At 38.4% G+C, this 24363-nt stretch overlaps 1 protein-coding gene across 2 annotated transcripts in view; it reads left to right on the top strand.

The window, feature by feature from the left end:
* Nucleotides 1-24363, top strand: part of MET (MET proto-oncogene, receptor tyrosine kinase) — a 1562736-nt gene that overhangs the window by 1089095 nt on the left and 449278 nt on the right. The gene's annotated exons all lie outside the window — the stretch shown is intronic.

The following is a 24363-nucleotide window of genomic DNA, read 5'->3' on the forward strand; positions in this document are numbered from 1 at the left end:
CTTCTTTTTAACGCATGCATTTTTGCTTCATGAGTACATCTCTCTGCAGTCTCTGCCTGTATTTTTTTTTCCCCAGAGATCTTCACAACTGCAGTAGAAACATACCCTCACTTAGGATGGGGCTTAAAGTTTGTTAGAAACATTACTATTATTACAATTTGAAACAGCTTCTCCTCTGGACTTAAAATTGAGTCCCTAGGATAACACTCTCCTGAATTTCATCAGTTTTAGTAGATGTTCTCAGTAGCAGATGTTAATGTGCAGAAAACATCTTCTGCTTGGAGTAACAGCGTCACAGCACTGAGCTAGTTCACAGCTCCTATAATTCATGCCAGAACTAATGTCATTTAATCGGTTCATACAGCAAGCAGTTTTCTTCCTAGAGTAAGAACTCAAAGCAGGACGTCCAGTACCTCAATGATTAGAGCTTTTTCTATAAGGTTTCAGGGTTCAGCTCTAACCTGATCAGTAAGTGTGTGTGTGTGTGTGTGTGTGTGTGTGTGTGTGTGTGTGTGTGTGTGTGTGTGTGTGTGCGCGTGCGTGCGTGCGTGCGAGTGTGTGTGTGTGTGCGTGCGTGCGTGTGTGCGTGTGTGCGTGCGTGTGTGCGTGTGTGTGTGTGTGTCTGTGAGTGCGTGTGTGTGTGTGCGTGCGTGCGTGCGTGTGTGTGTGCGCGTGCGTGCGTGCATGTGCGTGCGTGTGTGTGTGTGTGTGTGTGTGTGTGTGCGTGTGTGTGTGTGTGTGTGTGTAAATTTTCACAATTTCCCTGTGTTTTCATGGGTTTCCTTTTGGTACTCTGGCTTCCTCCCTCTCACGAAAATGATGTTGGCTGACTGGCTACTCTGAGCCGTTCCTGTTATTTTGCTTACTCTTGTCTTTTTAACCTTTTGCCTTTGACTGAGAAAGTTGCAATTTTTGCAGGGCCAGTTGGTGTACCTGATTAACAAATACATAAATTAAAATTAAAGATTTACAGACATTGGATGTGTACCGGCAAATTAGATACTATACGGAAAGAATCAAAGACATTTGAAAAACTGCCCAACTATTTTTTCATAAAAGATGATCCAGACCTACATTATAACAAAACAAACTTTAGAAATGTGATCATCCTGTTATTGGCTTTTGTTATAAAATTAAAATGAAACTCCACCGTGCATTATTGTAACATATTCTGCAACAGCCTTTGTCGTATTTTTGTATGTTATGAATGCCTCATCTGCTGGATATATTTGAAGATGCAACTTGGTCTTCTCTTGAAATGCTTACTGAACCGTGTAAGTCAGAGATACTCACTGTAGAAATAGGAAAGAGGTTAAAAAGAGACTATATCAAGTGATTTCCTTTCATGGTAAATGCCTCCACAACTGTATAGTTAAGGAATGATCTCATCAAATCTGAAAACTACTCATGTACCAACTCCTTAGCTCAACGCTTTCTGGAATTCATAAACTCCAATGCCCTGGATCAACTTATCCACACCCCCACCAGGGGCAACAATATCCTAGACCTAGTCATTACCAACACGAGTGACCGGTGTTCCACACCTGAAGTCAACTCCTCGTTGGTCCGATCCGACCATAAGCTAATCAGCCTTGATATCCACATCCCGCCCCCACCCCCCATTAAGGAAACCACAGTACAAAATTTCTCCTAAGCCAACTTCATGCTTCTTAAGACAGAAGTGGTGAACTTCAATGCACCCATGCAGATGGACAGTACAGTTACAACTGCTGAATCCTACACAAATGCACTCTGTAATCCCAAACAGAACCAAGATGCTATCCTCCAAAAAAGGAAGCCAATCTGGTGGTCCTCTGCCATAAACAAACTTTACAACAGAAGGAAGAAACTGTTGCAAAAGAGAGTAAAATCCCATGAGTGGAGGAGCTCCCTGGTCAGCCTCAGTAAGAAGCTGAGATCCCTTATAAGATCCTCCAAAGCTAGCTATGAAAACAAAATCACCACTAATTCTAAGGACAACCACAAAGCATTCTATAGCTCTGTCAAGAATCTCGATGGCAACACCCAGATCTGCTCTGAGTTACAGCACAACGGCACAAAAATTACAGAACCAACTGATATTGCCAACATCCTGGCAGATATGTTCAGTGCTAACTTTACCCCCCCCACCCCCTAAAGGGCTCATATCTATACAAAAAGAATGCAGAGTCCCTGTAATCACAACTACACAGGTAAAAGCTGCACTCTCTAAAGCCAAAAACACAGCATCCATGGGACCAGACAACATCCCTGGCTGCGTTTTACACGAACTGACTCCCCACTTAAGCACCATGTTCAATAATAGCCTCGCATCAGGCTTTCTGCCCACTGAATAGCGTACAGCAACAGTTATCCCACTCCACAAAGGGGGAGCCACCACTGATCCCGGGAATTATTGCCCTATTAGCCTGACGAGCCTGGCCTGCAAGGCCATGGAATGTATCATCATGGAACTCATAAACAAAGACATTGGTAACCTCCAAACTCTGGATCCCACCCAGTTCGGATAAGTGAAAGGCAGATCATGCCTCCTGAACCTGATCGACTTAGATGAGGTAAGGTTGTTCACACAGTCTATCTTGACCTCGCCAAGGCTTTCAACACCATCCCCCATTCTGGAATTATAGCTAAACTCACTAAACTAGGTATAAAGCCCTACATCACAAGATGGATTGCCAACTGGCTCACTGACAGAACCAACACTGAAAAAGTTGCAGACTCCAAATCTGATCTCAAACCAGTGACAAGTGGAGTACCACAGGGTTCAGTCCTGGGACCTCTCCTGTTTGGTATCTACTTCTCTGGTACAGGCTAACACAGAAGGTCTCTGGCTAATGAAGTTCGCAGATGACTGCAAACTAGGAGCCATAGTCAAGTCCCCAAATGATGTGGACATCCTACATAAGGGACACGCTGAGACAGATGCCTGCTGTCAGAGCTATGGCCTCAAGCTCAATGCCAAAAAGTGCAGTGTCATCCCCTTTGGTAAAAACTCTGTACCCATGAACTACCACATAGGCAGCAATCTACTTAACACCGAATGTGTAATAAGAGACCTTGGGACCCAGGTGGACAGTAGTCTCTCCTTTGATAGTCACATTGCCACAGTAGTCAGGAAGTCCTTCTACGTGGCACACCTCATCATAAAAGGGATCTCATCCAGGAAAAAAGAGGTCATTGGTCCCCTCTACTCGACACTCATTAGACCCATTATAGAGTACAATGCCCCTTTTGGAATGTACCTCACAAGACATCTGCAGCAGCTGGAAAAGCCACAGAAGTACCTCACAAAGAGGATTACTGGCCTCAAACAAATGCCCTACACTGACCATCTCAAAAAACTCCAGCTTTACTCTGTAGCATATTGCCTACTCTGAGATGACTCTGCCTAACATATAAAGCTATGTCAAACCCAGAGCTGTTGGACATGTTGCACCTAAAGAAATCCCAGTGCCTCCGAGCTACATGCTCTAGGGACCTAAACCTTGTCACCACAATAAACAGGACATGCTGGAGGGATAGATTCCTGTCCCAGAGACTTCCCATACTCTGGAACAGGCTACCCATCTATGTCAAGCAAAGTTCTTCATTAGCACTCTTCAAGAAAAATCTTGATGAGTGGATAGGAAATAGGAAATACACCCCGGGGATCACTTCTTTGTCTCTGCTCGACAGTGGCACAGGAAAATAACTTTCTTGGGTGGCGTAAGCCAGAGAACGTTGTTGACTAGGCTTACATAGGCCTTTGGGCCGATAGCCTAGTACCTACCTATGAACCTATGAAATCAATCTAATATCCTGATAGTATATCTGGATATCTTCTTTCCTACCTTCAGACATGCATCTTCATCTCAGACTCTAGGGTCTCATGTAGTTAAGGCATAGAAGTAAGGGAACCTAAATTTCACACAAAGTATGACTTATTTATGTTTCATGCCATTGATGTACATCCTGTTAGGTACCTTCCTTTCCACTATGACTGCAGTGTCGTGTAATATGGGTTTATATGTCAGCACATTGTCATACTTAGATAAATCCGGGTAAAGTAAGACGTAAACACAAACATATATTGGCAAAGTTCCATATCAGGAAAGTCAGTTTCTACAATCACAGCAGCAGCTTTCTGGTTTCCTTCCTCATCCCAAACATGCACTAACTGTATGTTCAGTATGTGTGTGAGAGAAAGTGAGAGGGTCTGTGTGTGGAGGGGCATTTTGTGAAGTGTTTATGACCTGTTCTAGATTATTTCCAAGATAGGATCCAGACACTACCCAGTGACTCTAAACTGGATTCATTTGGTAATTTAAGAATAAATGAATGAATGAATGTTATCTTCATGCTTTCAGTATGAGATAATCTTTCACAGACTGCTTAGGTCCACATTTGAGCACAAAGGTTGTTGTACTGATATGCCACAATCTTCTTCATCTTTAACTGGGGGAGACAGGACACATTCCCTAATGACAGGCTACTACATATTGAAAACTGTGGTCCAATTTCTTTCTTTTCTTTTTAATTTTCTTCTAAGATGTTAGACTTTTCTCAAGGCTGCAACCATAGCCTTCAATAGAGCTGGTAGGGAATAATCTCTGATATGCAAATCTTGTATAACACAATTACTGTAAGGTGCTTTGACACATGGGCACAGTGGTCTCTGAAACTCTGCAGCTTTATGAAATGTGTTGTGCTCATTTTCTTGAAATAGATGTGGTTCAGGCATGCTGCATAGCATTTTATGTGCACACATAATTTGGTATGCACCAGATTAGTGTACATACAGGGAATGTTACATGACTCCATTTAAATAGTGATTGTTTGGTAATAACAATGTCCCTCCAACATGGATATGAGGTAAATAGGTTCATAGGTTCTTAGGTAGGTACTAGGCTATTGGCACTAGGGCCTATATAAGCTTAGCCAAAAAGGTACCCCGTCTTTCGCCACCCAGGAAAATTATTTTCCTGTGCCACTGTCGAGCAGAGCCACAGAAGTGATCCCCGGGGTGGATTTCCTACTTCCCATCCAATCATCAAGCTTTTTCTTGAAGAGTGCTAATGAGGAGCTTTGTTTGATATAGATAGGTAGTTTTCTCCAGAGTATGGGAAGTCTCTGGGACAGGACTCTATCCCTCCAGCATGTTCTGTTTATTGTGGTGACAAGGTTTAGGTCCCTACAGCGTATAGCTCAGAGGGATTGGGATTTCTTTAAGTGGAGCATGCCCAACAGCTCTGGGTTTGACATAGCTTTGTATGTTAGGCAGAGATCGCCTCTGAATAGGCGATATGTGACAGAGTAAAGCTGGAGATTTTTGAGATGGTCTGCAGAGGCCATCTGTTTGAGGCCAGTAATCCTCTTTGTAAGGTATTTCTGTGGCCTTTCCAGTTGTTGTAGATTTCTTGTGAGGTACATACCAAAAGGGGTGTTGTACTCTATAATGGGTCTAACGAGTGATGAGTAGAGGGGAACAATGACCTCTTTCTTCCTGGATGAGAAACCTTTTGTGATGAGGTGTGCCACATAGAAGGATTTTCTGAATACTGTGGCGATGTGATTATCAAAGGAGAGACTACTGTCCACCTGTGTCCCAAGGTCTCATCACACTTTTGGTGTTAAGTTTACTACCACCTATGTAGTAGTTTAAACTGATATCTTTCACCAGACCTTAAGTAAAACATGACCTCTCTCTGTCTGAGATCATTACTTATATAGTGAATGTTAAAATGCCTATAGTTTCCACTTTAAAAATTATAAGGTTGCATATAGTAGATTATACCAGCTATTAAAAGTATTGCATTTTCCATCAGCTAGCACTGTTTTCATATTGTGCTTCCTAAGTTAAAGTATTTTGTGAATATTTATATAATTTAATCATCAATATTGTTTAACACACATAGCAACATTTAAATATTATTTTTATGAATCCTCAGTACAAGTTAATTTTGACCGTTCAGACCTGATTTGGCTGTTAGTTAAAATAAGTGGATGAAACATACTTTACATAAGACAGAAACATTTAGAATGTCTGCTTCTTTCTTTTTCTCAGGTATCCCAAAGCAAGCAAAAAATTCAGATAAGAAATTTCAGATTTAGTTATTTTACTTTGCTACAATATTTTCTTTAATCTTTTGATAATTGTGATATTTACACACATCCATTGCAAGAAAGAATACCTGCCTTTAAATAGCGACAATATATTTGAAGGTTGAGTGCTTTGTTCCGATATTATCTAGCAACAGTCATAGCCACCAATCAATAATCTGACTGAATAGAAAACTGATTATGTTTCACTATTTAAAATTATTCTTTCCTTAACTAAAAGTGACAGATGAAGTGATGTATTATTTTCTAACTGAAATGCAAACCTTAAACTAAAGAAATTCCAGGACGAGTACAGAATACGACAAAAAGATCATCTCAAATGAGATTTGTGTTGAGCACCACTCATATTGCATCACCTTTAAAAAGTTTCATTAGATTTGTATTGTTCGCTGCCACTGGTCTGTGCAGTTATTCAGCAAGCACTATGCTTTAGCAGACAAGTGACTCCAACATACACAGCCACAAACAAAATTATGAATACCGCTGCAATCAATTCAGAACATGTCAGTATGTATACCTCAACTTATTCAAAGTGCTGTAAAATAACACTAATGAAATGACTTTCATTTGTGCCAGGGGATTTGAATTTAGTGAGAAATGCAGTTTACTTGCATAGAACCAGAATAAAATATAGACTAGCATAACTACAGTTTGTAAACAGTCCGTGCACTGCCTACTACATAAAACAACTTTATTAGTGTTAACTTTGAAATATAAAAGAATGTCATTGTATATACCTGGAGAATATAGCCAATAATACCAGATGCATTTTATTACGGCCTTGTATGTGCATTATTAAATGTAAGTCAATTTCAATGGCTCAACAGGTAGTGCTCACCTTTTAGCTGAAAGATCAGAAAGCTGTGCGTTCTATTCCTGCATCAGGTGCTTGTTACTAACACTACAGTACAGCATAAGTGGGATGCTACATTCCAGGGTGTGCCATTCTTTGCATGCAATAGTAAACTGTGGTCCCATCCACTTAGGATGGGGGTAGCTCAGGTGTATATAAAAGATCCCACAGCACTTACTGAAAAAAGACTAAGGGGAAAGTTTTAGCTATATTTCCTCTAGTCAGCATGAAAAACTAAAAACTACTTCAGCTCACCCCTGAAAACAGGACAGTGTGACTGACCCACTCAATAGATAATATATTAAATAGATATACATAAATAGAGATACTTGTGTCTAGAAACATGAATTGCTTTTTGTCATTATTTTTGCTATGGGAATAGGATTTGAACTGCATTTCATTTCCAGGTTTATGATGGTCTTTGACACTAGGCCTCCAGCTGTTAATGCCTCATTAATAAAGACAAAGTCATCAAATAGCAGCCAATACTTTACCTAGTCAGTTTAATCCCTTACAATACTGCTTCAGCAAGAACACCAGCATTACTGCATTCCATTACCGCCCTCAGCCAAAAATGAGTAAAACGAATTGGATGATATGTTTATTCAAATTTTAATAAATGAATAGTGTAGCTCAGGCATAATGCCTTATTTACTATGCTGCTGCTGGGCTCATTATAGAAAAAGTATAAAAACAGAAAATATAGTGATATCACATTGCAAAAATTATGTGCTGATAGTACATGGAAATATTATATCAGTTTTAAATGATTGTATATTAAACATAATTTCAGATAATGCCAACTACATAATCAATTTTCAGAATAGTGTGGTACAGCTTAGTGAGTTTGCATATCAGACTGGCTAGCTTCATATAGTGAAACTAAGTAAATAAATTCAACTGAAAAACTCAAGTGTCATTAGCAGGCATAGTTACAAATGGGAAACAAGTGAGATTAATGACTTTGCTCAGATATCTGTCAGTTGTAAAAGCCATACAATAAGCAGAAAAGGAGTTTTCGGCAGCTGTCACAAGTTGGTTGAATGGTTTTATTAATAGATGCTTGGTATTTAGCAAAGTTTTCCCTTGGTCATCTAAAGACTATGACCACACATGTTTAGTATGAGAAGGAACTTTCTACTCAAGAGACCCACTAATCAACAAATATCCCATGGAAGGATATACTGTTTAGAAGATCAGCCTGTTGTACAATATCAGCTTAACAAATAGACTAAAAATGATTCTCTGTAAATGAACTGCCTCTACCACATTTTGTGTTATATCTGTGTGGAAGAGAGGGCAGAAATGTTAAACCTGAAAGCAACGTACAAAGTAACAAAATGAGAAGGAGGAGGGTTTGTGTGTGCAATGAAACAGTGAAAATCACTACAGAGGAGCCTGGGCATTAAGGCAACATATTTTGGAATGTTTTATATTCCATTTTATTGCTCTTTGGTTTTATTTATTGAATCGTTTTGTTTGTTTGTTTGTAAATTGATTTATTGATTACTGTAGGGAGTTCTAGAACAGCTTCCTAATTACCATACTAAATCTTTATGAGGACTATCATTTGAAACTTGAATTTGTCAAAAATCCCTGTATGAAATTCAATGAAATTCAATGGAATTTAAAAAAAAATGAGTTTTGATAGGGAACTTTAACTCCCGCCTCTCACTTATTGCACCACCTAGGAGGTTACTAAACCTCAGAATAAATCATTATTCTCGCTAAAGGATTTGAAGTTGGAAGGAAGTGAAAGGTGGTTCTAAGTATTGTGATTCTTTTGTTAAAAGTTTTGTACATGAATTCTGGAATTTCATTGTTTGATTGGTGCACTAAAAATCATTTGAAATAAACTTTTGTTAAAACATCTCATGGTAAGGAGCTGTCAAGGTAGCCACCAAACTGTCTGGTGGTTTCCATAAGAGTGACCTGTTGCTTATTGGAAATTTTACATTATCAGTACATTTCAAGTATTTATTTTATTTTATTTTATTTTAATTTAATTTGTTAAACTGGATAGAGCACTGCTCTCTGCTGGCAATTTTTAGGATCATCCCAGGAAGACAGTAACAAGTAACAATTGTTTAAGTAATGTTACTGAAAATAATTGATTGATAATTGACAATAGCGTAAACAGTTAATTGTGAATATGTACATTATATATATGTGTGTGTGTGTGTGTGTGTGTGTGTGTGTGTGTGTGTGTGTGTGTGTGTGTGTGTGCGTGCATACACACACACACACACACACACACACACGCACACACACACACATAAAAGTAAATTTATTGCTAGATTAAGGACGGAGGATGTGAGTTATAGACAAATCAAGATGTATATTGAGGGAGAGTATAAAAGAACAAACAAGGAAAGATATATGAAAAATAAGGAATGTGTCAGTGTTACACTTTATTTTGGAATAATTTATTGGAATTCAGCAAGTCTTCGGTGGTTAACAGGTGTATGCTTTGTATGTGTTTAAAACGGGTCTATATTATAACATCAAAGTTCTCTAACATCAAATGTTATGATAGCGAACCCGTAATGTCGAACGTTGAAAACAGCGAAGCTGCAGGACATCGAATTCTTTCCCAGGGAAAGAATTTGGTGGGCTGTTGCTGTGGCTTTGCCGTTTTCAGCGTTCGATATGTTGGAGCGTTATGGGTCGGGTTCAGGTAAGTGTGCGATTGTGTGTAGGTTAGGGTTAGGGGCGGGTTAGGTGAGTTAGGTTTAGGGAGCGGGTCAGGTAAGTGTGCGATAGTGACGGACCTTAGAGTTAGGGTTGGGTTAAGGTAAGTGGATAGCTAGTACTGTATGTAAAGTTTAGTTTAGGTGTAGGATTTTAAGTGTATGTGTGTGGCTGGCTGTTTTTTGTGTGTGTTTGTGCTGTGTGTATGTTTCTCAGAATAGCGAATTTTTTCCCAGGGAAAAAATTTGCTATTCTGACTGTTCGATGTTTTCACACTTTGGTGTTTAGGGTTCGATATAATAACATTCGATGTTAGAGAACTTCAGTGTTATGATATAGACCAATTTAAAACAAGGGTGTAGCTAGGCATACTCAGTGTACTGAAATATTTTTTTTTTCTGAGCATCTCTTGCAAATGTCAACACTCAAAAAGCACAGACTGTTTAGGACTGTGTAAATGAATATTCATAGTATAGCAATACACAAAGAATGCTTGTGCAAAAGGAATACACCTTTAAAACTAGCTTGTTATGGAAATAAATTGTAACAGTTGAAAATAATGTGTTTTTTCCCATGTATCTGGGGGTAGCATGTTGAGGGCTGAGTACATTTTTAAACTGACAAGTGGGTAATGGGGGCAGCAACATTAGGTATGAGTACAAAATGTAAATCTCTGGCTACACCCCTGGTTTAAAAGTTCACATTTTTCATAGTAGAACTGAGGAGCAGACTTTTATCATGATATTCTTAAGAGAAAATGCCTTATTTGACCAAAAAGTGTTACTGATAAAGAGAAAAGATAGAATAGAACACAGAATGGATTTCAGATTTGCACCCAGGGAGACAAGGTAGACTTGTAAAGTTTAGTTTGCCTCCTCTTTTTTGTGGGGTTTCTGCAGAGGTAATGTTCTGTTGAGCTATAGAGATACATAGGAAGTCCAAATATAGATGGTGTCTTCCAGAACATTTTGTGCAAAACAGTTCACTAGCATGGAATATCCTGCAGATAACTGATAGAAGTAAGGAATGGGAATAGCTGGCCCAATGTTCTTGCAAAAAGAATGGTGCTTTGCACTTAAACAAAGTAGACTTTGTGAGAGATGGGCAATGTTTATAGAACTGGGATTTCTAACTGTGTTCAGGTATTAATTTTCATGACTGGTTAAACCTCAGATGATTTTTGCATCTCAGATACTACTCCTTTCAAAATGTTTATGATTAGAAGTAAACTCTCTTTCCCATTCTAAATTTATCATATTAAAAAAAATGCAAAATATTTTTCAGGAATGTTACTTCTACACTACGTCATTTGGAAACATTCAGCTGAAAATGTCAAGCAGGGTAGAACAGAAAATGAGTGGTCTTTCAGCTCTCTTATCCTAAGAGGAGAGAGTCTATGGTCCAAGCAGGCCATTTGCTTCCATGCGAGTAGAGGCCTGTATGCAGTGGATGTAAACCAAGTGTGGTGGTCCCAAACCAACATTTGTAACTCTCTTGAGATGTTTATGTGAGAACACATGCACATCAGAGAGAGAATGCTGGATTTACCCATATTTATGCAGGTAGCCACACCAGTTACCAGGGCACAGTGTCAGAGTCATATTAGAAAACTCCCTATATCTCACATCCTAGGTGAAACAAAGCTATTTGGAGGTCATTGACTGTGCAGTAAGCCTGAATCCATAGGACCCAAGTCTGGAGAGAAGCCAGACTTCCCTGCATTAGGCAATGATGGTGTATTCTACTAACAAGCTGTGCTGAAGGTACAGATGTGAGCTCAAACAAACACAGGTTTCACAGCTGCTTGGATCATGGCCCCTCCAGATGGCTCAATGCATCCCACTCCCTTTACTGTACCAGTTACATCACTAAGACATGGAAGCCATGGGTTGAGTCAGACTGGGGAGGTGCTTAATGGTCAGCAAGCATGGGGCAAATAATACCTAGAAAAAACTCTAAAATTTATTGGAGTTTTTCCTTGTTTCATTTATATTGGACATTACTGGATAGCTGGAAAACTGGTGACTTGTGTACAGAAGCCATCTGAGAATGTATGCTTGTGTTAAATACTATGAAAAGATTTGATCTGAGTATTTGTTTTGTTTGTCAGAAGATAATTAAACACAAGACTGTGAACACAGTGCTAGCCTTAATAAACCAACTTAAGTAGAGAAGTCAATAATCTGTGCAGTATTTTATCTAAAAATAAATTAGCCAGATTGGACAACAGGAAAGAAAGGGAGTCAATGAAGGGACATAAATTGAAGGAGGCTTAATTAGAGCCAGTAACAGTGTATCACAATGACCGAGAGTATGGAACATCACAGCTGTAATAAAGTTTTTGAAGAATGTAGGCCTTCATAGTTGCTGAGCTGCACAAAAGAAATAAGCAACCTCATAATAAGGTTTTCCAAAGAGAAAGTTTAGATCACAAAAAATAAAAAAAGTAGGACTGATGTCCATCTCAGTTGTATAATAAGACCTAATAAAAATTTCTGGTGAGCAGTCTGGGGAATAAATTTGGATAAAAATCCCTGCAGCAAAGATTATAACTTTGCAAACAGAAAGTTGTCTAAAAAACAGCAGCAGAATGACTATGGACATAGATGGTGGTATGACCATGACTATGGACATAGATGGTGGTACGACCACCACAGTCAGTCAAGTAAGTTATCACAGCAGAACATACATAACTAGTGTTATGTAAGAGTGATGATAGTGAAATAGTGTCTCAACAGAGTCATTTTCTTTTAGATAGGTATGAAGCTCATTGTATCAGTCTATAGTACCACCCTGAATTTCTGAGACAATGTTTGGGGCTCTGCTTGAATGCTACAAATTACTGCTGAAATGATAGTCCCTAAGTAGTACAGTTCTGCAAAGTTTCTCATCATGACATTAAATCTTATAGGAGATGTAATTTGAACTGTATTAACATCTGCTCTCCATCTCCTATTTCGATCTGAACTTGGCTTTGGACCTGGAAATGCAATTGGACAGGGATTTGGATTAGATTTAGAACTAAGGTGTGTTACCTTTTAAACACTGAGTGCATTAATTAAGTAAATGGCTTTGTTGGTGTATGAAATGTAGTATGGGTTCACAGACACCCTGTCAAAAATACATTTTTATTGTCACCAGAAACATTCAGTAAGAGCACCACTGGTTTCTCACTTTGAACAATGGAAGATGATCTTGGGAAAAAGTTATTTTTATTATGAGCTTGCATGAGCCATGACATTGTAAGCTTTGACTTAAGACATGCTTTTGGTTTAGACAGGGAGAAAAGACTGCTGCAGAATGCATGGAGAAGATACTGTCCTTCACTAGATAAACAAAAATGTTATTAATTACCAAGAAATTAACAACCCATTAGAAGTTTTGCTATTTTATCATGTAACGCATATAACTGTACTTTCTATCTTTTCCTCAGTCACTTCTGTGGCTCTGTCATGTAAGGAAGAATTGTAAAAAAAATTTGGGTGGGACACCGAAAGGGGAAAGACAGGTACATATCAAAGGTTGGGTAGAATCAGGTTTATATGAAGATATATAGTATTTACTAAATATTCCTGAAAAATCTGTTAGGGGAAAAAATATAAAAAATAAAAAACATACAGTAAGCTGGTTGCATATGTGTGCACACCCTTAAACTAATACTTTGTTGAAGCACCTTTTGATTTAATTACAGCATTCAGTCTTCTTGGGTAGGAGTCTATCAACATGGCATATCTTGACTTGGCAATATTTGCCCACTCTTCCTTGCAAAAGTGCTCTGAATCTGTCAGATTGTGAGGGCATCTCTTGTGCACAGCCCTCTTCAGGTCACCCCACAGATTTTCTGTTGGACTTAGGTCTAGGATCTGGCTAGGCCATTGGAAAACTTTAATTTTCTTCTGGTAAAGCCATTCTTCTGTTGATTTGGATGTATGCTTGGGGTCATTGTCGTGTTGAAAGGTGAAATTCATCTTCATCTTCAGCTTTCTAGCAGACTCCTGAAGGTTTTGGGCCAAAAGTGACTGGTGTTTGGAAGTGTTCATATTTCCCTCCACCTTGAATAAAGCTCCAGTTCCAGCTAAAGAAAAGCAACTCCAAAGCATGATACTGCCACCACCATGCTTCACCGTGGGGATGGTGTTCTTTTGGTGATGCAAAGTGTTGTTTTTGCACCACACATACCTTTTGGAATTGTGGCCAAAAAGTTCAACCTTGGTCTCATCAGACCATAGCACATTTCCCCGCATGCTTTTGGGAGACTTGATGTCTCTCGGATTATGTATCCCAGGTGGGAATGACCCCTAGCCATGAGCAGCCTCCTACCATAACCCAGAATGATACCACAATACACGCAGAAAATGATTGATTTCAACAATTGGTTAAGTTTCTGGTGTCATTCTATGGGCATACAGTATCTGTCTGCCTGGGATGACATGATTGACAGACCTCGATGTTTTGCCAGAGATGGCCTGCATCTGTCACCCCTGGGCTTCTGGATATTGGCCAAGGCTCTTGCCACCCCTATAGTGCCTTTTTTTAGGTGGTGCTCCAAAGACCAAATTACCACCAAAACAGCTACAAACAAATGCAATCTGAGGGTCATGCTGCTTAACGCTAGAAGTCTAAATCTCAAAATGCACTCACTTGAAGCACTCCTTAAAATGCAGAACATCGACATCTGTGCTGTAACAGAGGCCTGGTTCAAGGCAGCAGAAAGCACCCCTGCACTACCAGGCTATAACTCATTCCTCACCTTTCGACCCCAGAACTTGGACCGAAGCTCCAAAGGCAGTGTTGTTTCCATATTCATAAAGGATGCGCACACCTCCAGACTGGTAGCCCAACATAATTTATCAGAGATACTTCAGGTGCAGCTAACATTGGGTAAGACAGTGATTCAGGTCGTAGCCTGCTAGAGGTCCCCAACCATGTCCCAAGACTCACATTCCATGTTCCTAATCACCCTGGAGAATATTAGGGTCCAATCTAACACTCTCATACTGGGTGACTTCAACTACCCATCCATTAACTGGGAAAACTACTTATGTCAAGAGTGCCAAAGTACTGCAAGCAGACAATCCAAAAGGAAAAACCACTTTAATGACAAAACACAGCAGAGCTTTCGGACATAATCCTTCTTCAATACTACAAACTTATAAAATTTCTTTCATCTTATATACAGGCCCAAAGTAGTCATGTGGTTAGCAGCCCAAAAATCACATGACCATAAGTATCACTCAATAAGGCAAAGTTAAAACAACACAGATAGCAATGATTCTATAGTACATAACAAAAAAAAAAAAAAAAAAAAAATTTTTAAATAATTTAAAATTCAGCTTGCTAATATGATTAATAATCAAAGTTACACATAAAATTCATATTATAAAATTCATATTGTAGAAACAATATACATAATTATAAATCCAATCTACTGAGCTTAACCAAAATTGGTTTAAGGCTCACCATACTGTTCAAGCCAGGAGAACGGTCACCAGCAAACCTTAAAATCCACTCATATTCTTTAATTTCTAAGAAGTTATTTATATCGCCACCTCTTGGGGAGGGGAAAACAATGTCAATAACCCTAAATTTAAAAACATGATCTTGTCCACAATGTAACATATGCTTATATAAAGCATTTGTTTCGACACATCTTCTAATTTCAGACTTATGCTCTGTAATCCTCTCTTTCAACCTACGAGTGGTTTTGCCTACATAAAAAGATTTGCATAACACACAGGTAGCCAAATACACTATATGTGTTGTGTGACAAGTAGCTGAAACATAAAATTTAAAAGTTTTCCCTGTTACTGGATGAACAAAAAGGTCACTCCCAGTGTCAAAAATATCTCCACAGCATGAACAATTGTGGCATTTACATGTACCATACTTAGAAGAAAGCGTTTTCACAATGTTGGTAGAAAAATCCTTATAACATAAGGAATTTTTTAAAGTTCTCATGTTCCTATAGGCAAATAAAGGTCTATCACCCAATAAGGCCTTTAGTTCATTTGAAGCCATTAGTATCAACCAGTTCTTAAATATTATTTGCTTTATGGATGGTGTTGTAAGACTATATGCAATTACATATCTACTCACGTCCATACGCACATTCGTACTATTCATAGGTAAGGCATCTGACTCCAGTGGGTCAGATAGGAAGGTAGGAGCAAACTTAGTCTTCCTCTCCTGCATCACCTTATCTTTCTCCACAGAGAGTAGGACATTATCATATCCACTAGCAGAAAAATCCGCTAACATATCCTTTAATTGTAACTCAAAACAGCAGTCATCAGTGTTAAGCCTACTCAACCTTCCTAACTGGGACCTCACAATACCTTTAAAGATGTGTGGTGCATGCATGCTATGAAAGTGGGTGTATCTACCAGCACACACATCCTTTCTATGTGACTTAGTATTCATATGTCCATCCTTAAATATAACTTCTACATCCAAAAACACAATTTCAGTCTTGGAACAGCTCATTTTAAACTTTAGAAAGGAAGAAGCTCTATTCAAATAGTCCAAAAACATATTCAATATATCCAAGCTACCCTTCCAAAGTAGGAAACAATCGTCTACAAAACGCTGGAAGAATCTAATATGCTGTCTATAAGGGTTTAGATCACTCAAAATATGCTTACTTTCCCACTGGTAGAGCACTAGGTTAGCATAGGTGTTGGCTATGGAAGTACCCATAGCCACACCAGTGAGCTGAAGGTACGTAAGTTCATTAAAGAGGAAAACATTATTCTTTAAAACCACATCTAGAAGGCTACACCACATTTCTATTTTACCATAATCAGGGTTTGGACATGAAGTCAAAAAATCTCTCAGAAGGTCAATCCCATCATCATTCGGTATGACCGTGAAAAGAGAGACAATGTCCAAAGTTACCAAATAATACTCATTATTAATCATTTGTTCCTTCTCAGTGTCATAGCTTACTCGTAACTTCTGTAAAAAATCAAATGTGTCACGTAGAACTGAATCACAATTATTCAAAAAAGGTTGTAACTGACCATGTAAATAAACTGACAGGGGTTCGGTCACCCAACCTGCTCCTGAGACGATAGGTCTCATAGGTGGATCCATGATTGACTTATGGATCTTAGGTATTCCATATAGGCGGGGTGTCACAGGACAAGGAACTGTTAAATAATTAAATAAATCAAGATCTATCTGACCCTGCAGCTGTAAGTCATAGATGACCATATTAACATATGATATACATTTTTTTACATCCATGCCAGTGATGCGTTTAAAAGCAGTAGTATCCTCCAGTAAACAGGACATAGTATCTAAGTATTTGTCACGTTCCATGAGCACCACTACCCCTCCCTTATCAGCTTGTTTAATTATTATTTCTTTACAGGAGCACAGATCTTTAAATGCTTTAAACTCATCCAGTGTCAAGTTGTACTCATTCCTTTTACTCTTATTACTACTCTCATACAATTGCCTAATTTGTACTTCACACAAATCATGAAAAGCCTTCTCTATTGGTACAGCAATAGGTATAAAAGTACTGAGGCGCTTAAAGCCTCTTTCTACTATAGATGATTGACCAAACAACAACTTTAAGTTTAACATTCTGGTGAATTTTTTCAAGTCAGTTAGTGCAGACACCAGGTCATTTCCACTTGAAGGAATAAAGTTAAGCCCCTTTGAAAGTACTGATATATGGGCTTCTTGTAGCTGGAACGTTGATAAGTTCAACGCGTACCTTTAATTATTTTCGCCCATCTTGGCTGTGCCTAAAGGGCTGTTGAGCTTCCTTTATTAGATGCCTCTCCGCGTCCAACTGGGGAATTCCTCTGCGTCGGTCGTTCTTTCACAGTTTCAGGTCGCTCCAGTGAAAAACGCTTTGAAGCGAAACTAAAAGTTAGTTGCTGTGATTTCCTCCCCACCTCATCATTTGTATTTCCAGGCGTTGTGATCACTCGCTTCGGTGTTACACAGGAATTAGAAGTCTCTGCCCCTATGGCTGGCGTTACGTGGGTCAAACCATTCGCAGATTCAGATGGAGGGGGTTGTACTACATGCCTTTTATTCTGTTCATTAGAAACTGCATTAACGTCGCTAATATCATCCAAAGTATCCAGGTTGCTTCTTGTCTTGACTTTATGAGCGTACGAGTATTCATTTATGGATCTATTGCTGTTATTTATAGGGACGTTCTCCCTGGGCCAAGAGAAGATATTCCCTCTGCCAAAATCATTGATGTCACGAACAAGTTTTCGTTTTTTAGTTGCTTCCATTCTGGCATCCAAAGTTTGTAGTCTCCCTACCATGTCATGAAAATGGTTAGCCATATTTGAAAAGATAGGCATAGCCAATATATCATTTTCAAGGGTACAAATATCTTTCTTCAGGTCTTCCTCTATAGATAAAAAATACTCATTCATGAGCAACATATAGTCTAAGCCTAATTGGATATTCAGCTGTTGCCACTTTTTTAGCAGCTCTGGGTATGCGTTCCCATATGAGGGCATTTTAAGAATACGTAGCCCTCTGGGAACAATCCCTCTGTCCATGTATGCTAAAAAACTAAAATGTTGCCATTGCAAATGTTTAAAAGTGTTAACCTTTCTTTCTAATGTTTGTAACACTTTGTTAAATTCAGAGACAGCATCTGTGTCAGGTACAGCAGGATCCACAATTACAGGATTCATTTCCTCAGCAAAAGTTAATAAAGGATTTGTCTCAACATTTATTAGAGACTTAACAGAAACAGTTATACTTGCCATATCAGACTAGCAGGCTGCAAAATGGACCTTGATGGTGGAAAATCCTCACGGCAAATATATAACAAACAAATATCAAGAGTGCCAAAGTACTGCAAGCAGACAATCCAAAAGGAAAAACCACTTTAATGACAAAACACAGCAGAGCTTTCGGACATAATCCTTCTTCAATACTACAAACTTATAAAATTTCTTTCATCTTATATACAGGCCCAAAGTAGTCATGTGGTTAGCAGCCCAAAAATCACATGACCATAAGTATCACTCAATAAGGCAAAGTTAAAACAACACAGATAGCAATGATTCTATAGTACATAAAAAAAAAAAAAAAAAAAAAAAAAAAAAATTTTTTAATTAATTTAAAATTCAGCTTGCTAATATGATTAATAATCAAAGTTACACATAAAATTCATATTATAAAATTCATATTGTAGAAACAATATACATAATTATAAATCCAATCTACTGAGCTTAACCAAAATTGGTTTAAGGCTCAGCATACTGTTCAAGCCAGGAGAACGGTCACCAGCAAACCTTAAAATCCACTCATATTCTTTAATTTCTAAGAAGTTATTTATATCACCACCTCTTGGGGAGGGGAAAACAATGTCAATAACCCTGAATTTAAAAACATGATCTTGTCCACAATCTAACATATGCTTATATAAAGCATTTGTTTCGACACATCTTCTAATTTCAGACTTATGCTCAATTTTGGTTAAGCTCAGTAGATTGGATTTATAATTATGTATATTGTTTCTACAATATGAATTTTATAATATGAATGTTATGTGTAACTTTGATTATTAATCATATTAGCAAGCTGAATTTTAAATTAATTAATTTTATTTTTTTTTTTTTTATGTACTATAGAATCATTGCTATCTGTGTTGTTTTAACTTTGCCTTATTGAGTGATACTTATGGTCATGTGATTTTTTGGGCTGCTAACCACATGACTACTTTGGGCCTGTATATAAGATGAAAGAAATTTTATAAGTTTGTAGTATTGAAGAAGGATTATGTCCGAAAGCTCTGCTGTGTTTTGTCATTAAAGTGGTTTTTCCTTTTGGATTGTCTGCTTGCAGTACTTTGGCACTCTTGATATTTGTTTGTTATATATTTGCCGTGAGGATTTTCCACCATCAAGGTCCGTTTTGCAGCCTGCTAGTCTGATATGGCAAGTGTAACTGTTTCTGTTAAGTCTCTAATAAATGTTGAGACAAATCCTTTATTAACTTTTGCTGAGGAAATGAATCCTGTAATTGTGGATCCTGCTGTACCTGACACAGATGCTGTCTCTGAATTTAACAAAGTGTTACAAACATTAGAAAGAAAGGTTAACACTTTTAAACATTTGCAATGGCAACGTTTTAGTTTTTTAGCATACCTGGACAGAGGGATTGTTCCCAGAGGGCTACGTATTCTTAAAATGCCCTCATATAGGAACGCATACCCAGAGCTGCTAAAAAAGTGGCAACAGCTGAATATCCAATTAGGCTTGGACTATATGTTGCTCATGAATGAGTATTTTTTATCTATAGAGGAAGACCTGAAGAAAGATATTTGTACCCTTGAAAATGATATATTGGCTATGCCTATCTTTTCAAATATGGCTAACCATTTTCATGACATGGTAGGGAGACTACAAACTTTGGATGCCAGAATGGAAGCAACTAAAAAATGAAAACTTGTTCGTGACATCAATGATTTTGGCAGAGGGAATATCTTCTCTTGGCCCAGGGAGAACGTCCCTATAAATAACAGCAATAGATCCAAAAATGAATACTCGTACGCTCATAAAGTCAAAACAAGAAGCAACCTGGATACTTTGGACGATATTAGCGACGTTAATGCAGTTTCTAATGAACAGAATAAAAGGCATGTAGTACAACCTCCATCTGAATCTGCTAATGGTTTGACCCACGAACGCCAGCCATAGGGCATAGACTTCTAATTCCTGTGTAACACCGGGCGAGTGATCACAACGCCTGGAAATACAAATGATGAGGTGGGGAGAAAATCACAGCAACTAACTTTAGTTTCGCTCAAAGCTTTCACTGGAGCGACCTGAAACTGTGAAAGAACGACCGACGCAGAGGAATTCCCCAGTTGTACGCTCAGAGACATCTAATAAAGGAAGCTCAACAGCCCAGGCACAGCCAAGATGGGCCGAAAATAATTAAAGGTACGTTGAACTTATCAACGTTCCAGCTACAAGAAGCCCATATATCAGTACTTTCAAAGGGCTTAACTTTATTCCTTCAAGTGGAAATGACCTGGTGTCTGCACTAACTGACTTGAAAAAATTCACCAGAATGTTAAACTTAAAGTTGTTGTTTGGTCAATCATCTATAGTAGAAAGAGGCTTTAAGCGCCTCAGTACTTTTATACCTATTGCTGTACCAATAGTGAAGGCTTTTCATGATTTGTGTGAAGTACAAATTAGGCAATTGTATGAGAGTAGTAATAAGAGTAAAAGGAATGAGTACAACTTGACACTGGATGAGTTTAAAGCATTTAAAGATCTGTGCTCCTGTAAAGAAATAATAATTAAACAAGCTGATAAGGGAGGGTAGTGGTGCTCATGGAACGTGACAAATACTTAGATACTATGTCCTGTTTGCTGGAGGATACTACTGCTTTTAAACGCATCACTGGCATGGATGTAAAAAAATGTATATCATATGTTAATATGGTCATCTATGACTTACAGCTGCAGGGTCAGATAGATCTTGATTTATTTAATTATTTAACAGTTCCTTGTCCTGTGACACCCCGCCTATATGGAATACCTAAGATCCATAAGTCAATCATGGATCCACCTATGAGACCCATCGTCTCAGGAGCAGGTTGGGTGACCGAACCCCTGTCAGTTTATTTACATGGTCAGTTACAACCTTTTTTGAATAATTATGATTCAGTTCTACGTGACACATTTGATTTTTTACAGAAGTTACGAATAAGCTATGACACTGAGAAGGAACAAATGATTAATAATGAGTATTATTTGGTAACTCTGGACATTGTCTCTTTCACGGTCATACCGAATGATGATGGGATTGACCTTTTGAGAGATTTTTTGACTTCATGTCCAAACCCTGATTATGGTAAAATAGAAACGTGGTGTAGCCTTCTAGATGTGGTTTTAAAGAATAATGTTTTCCTCTTTAATGAACTTACGTACCTTCAGCTCACTGGTGTGGCTATGGGTACTTCCATAGCCAACACCTATGCTAACCTAGTGCTCTACCAGTGGGAAAGTAAGCATATTTTGAGTGATCTAAACCCTTATAGACAGCATATTAGATTCTTCCAACGTTTTGTAGACAATTGTTTCCTACTTTGGAAGGGTAGCTTGGATATATTGAATATGTTTTTGGACTATTTGAATAGAGCTTCTTCCTTTCTAAAGTTTAAAATGAGCTGTTCCAAGACTGAAATTGTGTTTTTGGATGTAGAAGTTATATTTAAGGATGGACATATGAATACTAAGTCACATAGAAAGGATGTGTGTGCTGGTAGATACACCCACTTTCATAGCATGCATGCACCACACATCTTTAAAGGTATTGTGAGGTCCCAGTTAGGAAGGTTGAGTAGGCTTAACACTGATGACTGCTGTTTTGAGTTACAATTAAAGGATATGTTAGCGGATTTTTCTGCTAGTGGATATGATAATGTCCTACTCTCTGTGGAGAAAGATAAGGTGATGCAGGAGAGGAAGACTAAGTTTGCTCCTACCTTCCTATCTGACCCACTGGAGTCAGATGCCTTACCTATGAACAGTGCGAATGTGCGTATGGACGTGAGTAGATATGTAACTGCATATAGTCTTACAACACCATCCATAAAGCAAATAATATTTAAGAACTGGTTGATACTAATGGCTTCAAATGAACTAAAGGCCTTATTGGGTGATAGACCTTTATTTGCCTATAGGAACATGAGAACTTTAAAAAATTCATTATGTTATAAGGATTTTTCTACCAACATTGTGAAAACGCTTTCCTCTAAGTATGGTACATGTAAATGCCACAATTGTTCATGCTGTGGAGATATTTTTGACACGGGGAGTGACCTTTTTGTTCATCCAGTAACAGGGAAAACTTTTAAATTTTATGTTTCAGCTACTTGTCACACAACACATATAGTGGATTTGGCTACCTGTGTGTTATGCAAATCTTTTTATGTAGGCAAAACCACTCGTAGGTTGAAAGAGAGGATTACAGAGCATAAGTCTGAAATTAGAAGATGTGTCAAAACAAATGCTTTATATAAGCATATGTTAGATTGTGGACAAGATCATGTTTTTAAATTCAGGGTTATTGACATTGTTTTCCCCTCCCCAAGAGGTGGCGATATAAATAACTTCTTAGAAATTAAATAATATGAGTGGATTTTAAGGTTTGCTGGTGACCGTTCTCCTGGCTTGAACAGTATGCTGAGCCTTAAACCAATTTTGGTTAAGCTCAGTAGATTGGATTTATAATTATGTATATTGTTTCTACAATATGAATTTTATAATATGAATTTTATGTGTAACTTTGATTATTAATCATATTAGCAAGCTGAATTTTAAATTATTTAAAAATTTTTTTTTTTTTCTTTTTTTTTTTGTTATGTACTATAGAATCATTGCTATCTGTGTTGTTTTAACTTTGCCTTATTGAGTGATACTTATGGTCATGTGATTTTTGGGCTGCTAACCACATGACTACTTTGGGCCTGTATATAAGATGAAATAAATTTTATAAGTTTGTAGTATTGAAGAAGGATTATGTCCGAAAGCTCTGCTGTGTTTTGTCATTAAAGTGGTTTTTCCTTTTGGATTGTCTGCTTGCAAAACTACTTATGTACCAGTACACTTGCCCAACGTTTCCTCGAATTCATTAATTCCAATGTCCTAGACCAGCTCTTTCTTACCTCCACTAAAGGTAGCAACATCCTTTACCTGGTCATTACTAACATGGGCGACCATTGCTCTGCACCAATAGTGAACTCCTCCCTGGTTAGATCCAACCACAAACTAATGACCTTGAAAATCCACATCTCTCCCAGCACCCCCCCCCCCAAACACACACACACACACACACACACACACACACACACACACACACACACACACACACAAAGGTAACCACCATGAAAAACTTCTCCAAAGCTAACTTTGGGCTCCTAAAAATGGAGGTGGCTAACTTCACAGTACCCATGCAAATGGAGAATAGTTGCATGACCACCGAATCATGCACCAATGCACTGTACGAACACGTACACAAATGCATTTATCTCGCCATACCCAATAGAACCAAGACACTGTCCTCCAAAAAAGGAAGCCAATCTGCTGGTCCCCTGCCATAAACAAACCCTACAACAGAAGGAGGAAACTGATGCAGAATAAAGTGAAGTCCTAAGACTGGAAAAACTCTATTATCAGCCTCAACAAAGAGTCGAGATCCCTCATCAAATTCTCTAAAGCTAGCTATGAAAACAGAATTGCAGCAGACAGTAAAGACAACCACAAGGCCTTCTATAGTTATGTAAAGAATCTCCATGGCAATACCCAGATTTGCTCTGAGTTACAGCACAATGGTACCTTCTATACTGAGCCAACAGATATTGCCAATATACTGGCCGACAGATTCAGTGCCAACTTTACCCCCCCCCCCCAAAGGACCAATCACAATACCAGTCGATTGCCAGGCAATCAGTATTACTGCTGCACATGTTAAAACAGCACTATCCAAGGCCAAGAATACAGGTTCTATGGGACTTGACAATATCCCTAGTTGTGTTCTACATGAACTACAGAGTGAACTGGCACCTCACCTGTGTGCCATGTTCAATCACAGCTTCACTTCAGGCTTTGTTGTACCGAATGGCGCACTGCTACAGTCATCCCTCTCCACAATGGAGGAGTGACTACAGACCCTGGGAACTATTGCCCAATTAGCCTGATGAGTCTGATATGCAAAGC

This window comes from Protopterus annectens, chromosome 11.part0 (assembly GCF_019279795.1).
Source record: "Protopterus annectens isolate FY-2018-M chromosome 11.part0, PAN1.0, whole genome shotgun sequence".
Lineage (NCBI taxonomy): Eukaryota > Metazoa > Chordata > Ceratodontiformes > Protopteridae > Protopterus > Protopterus annectens.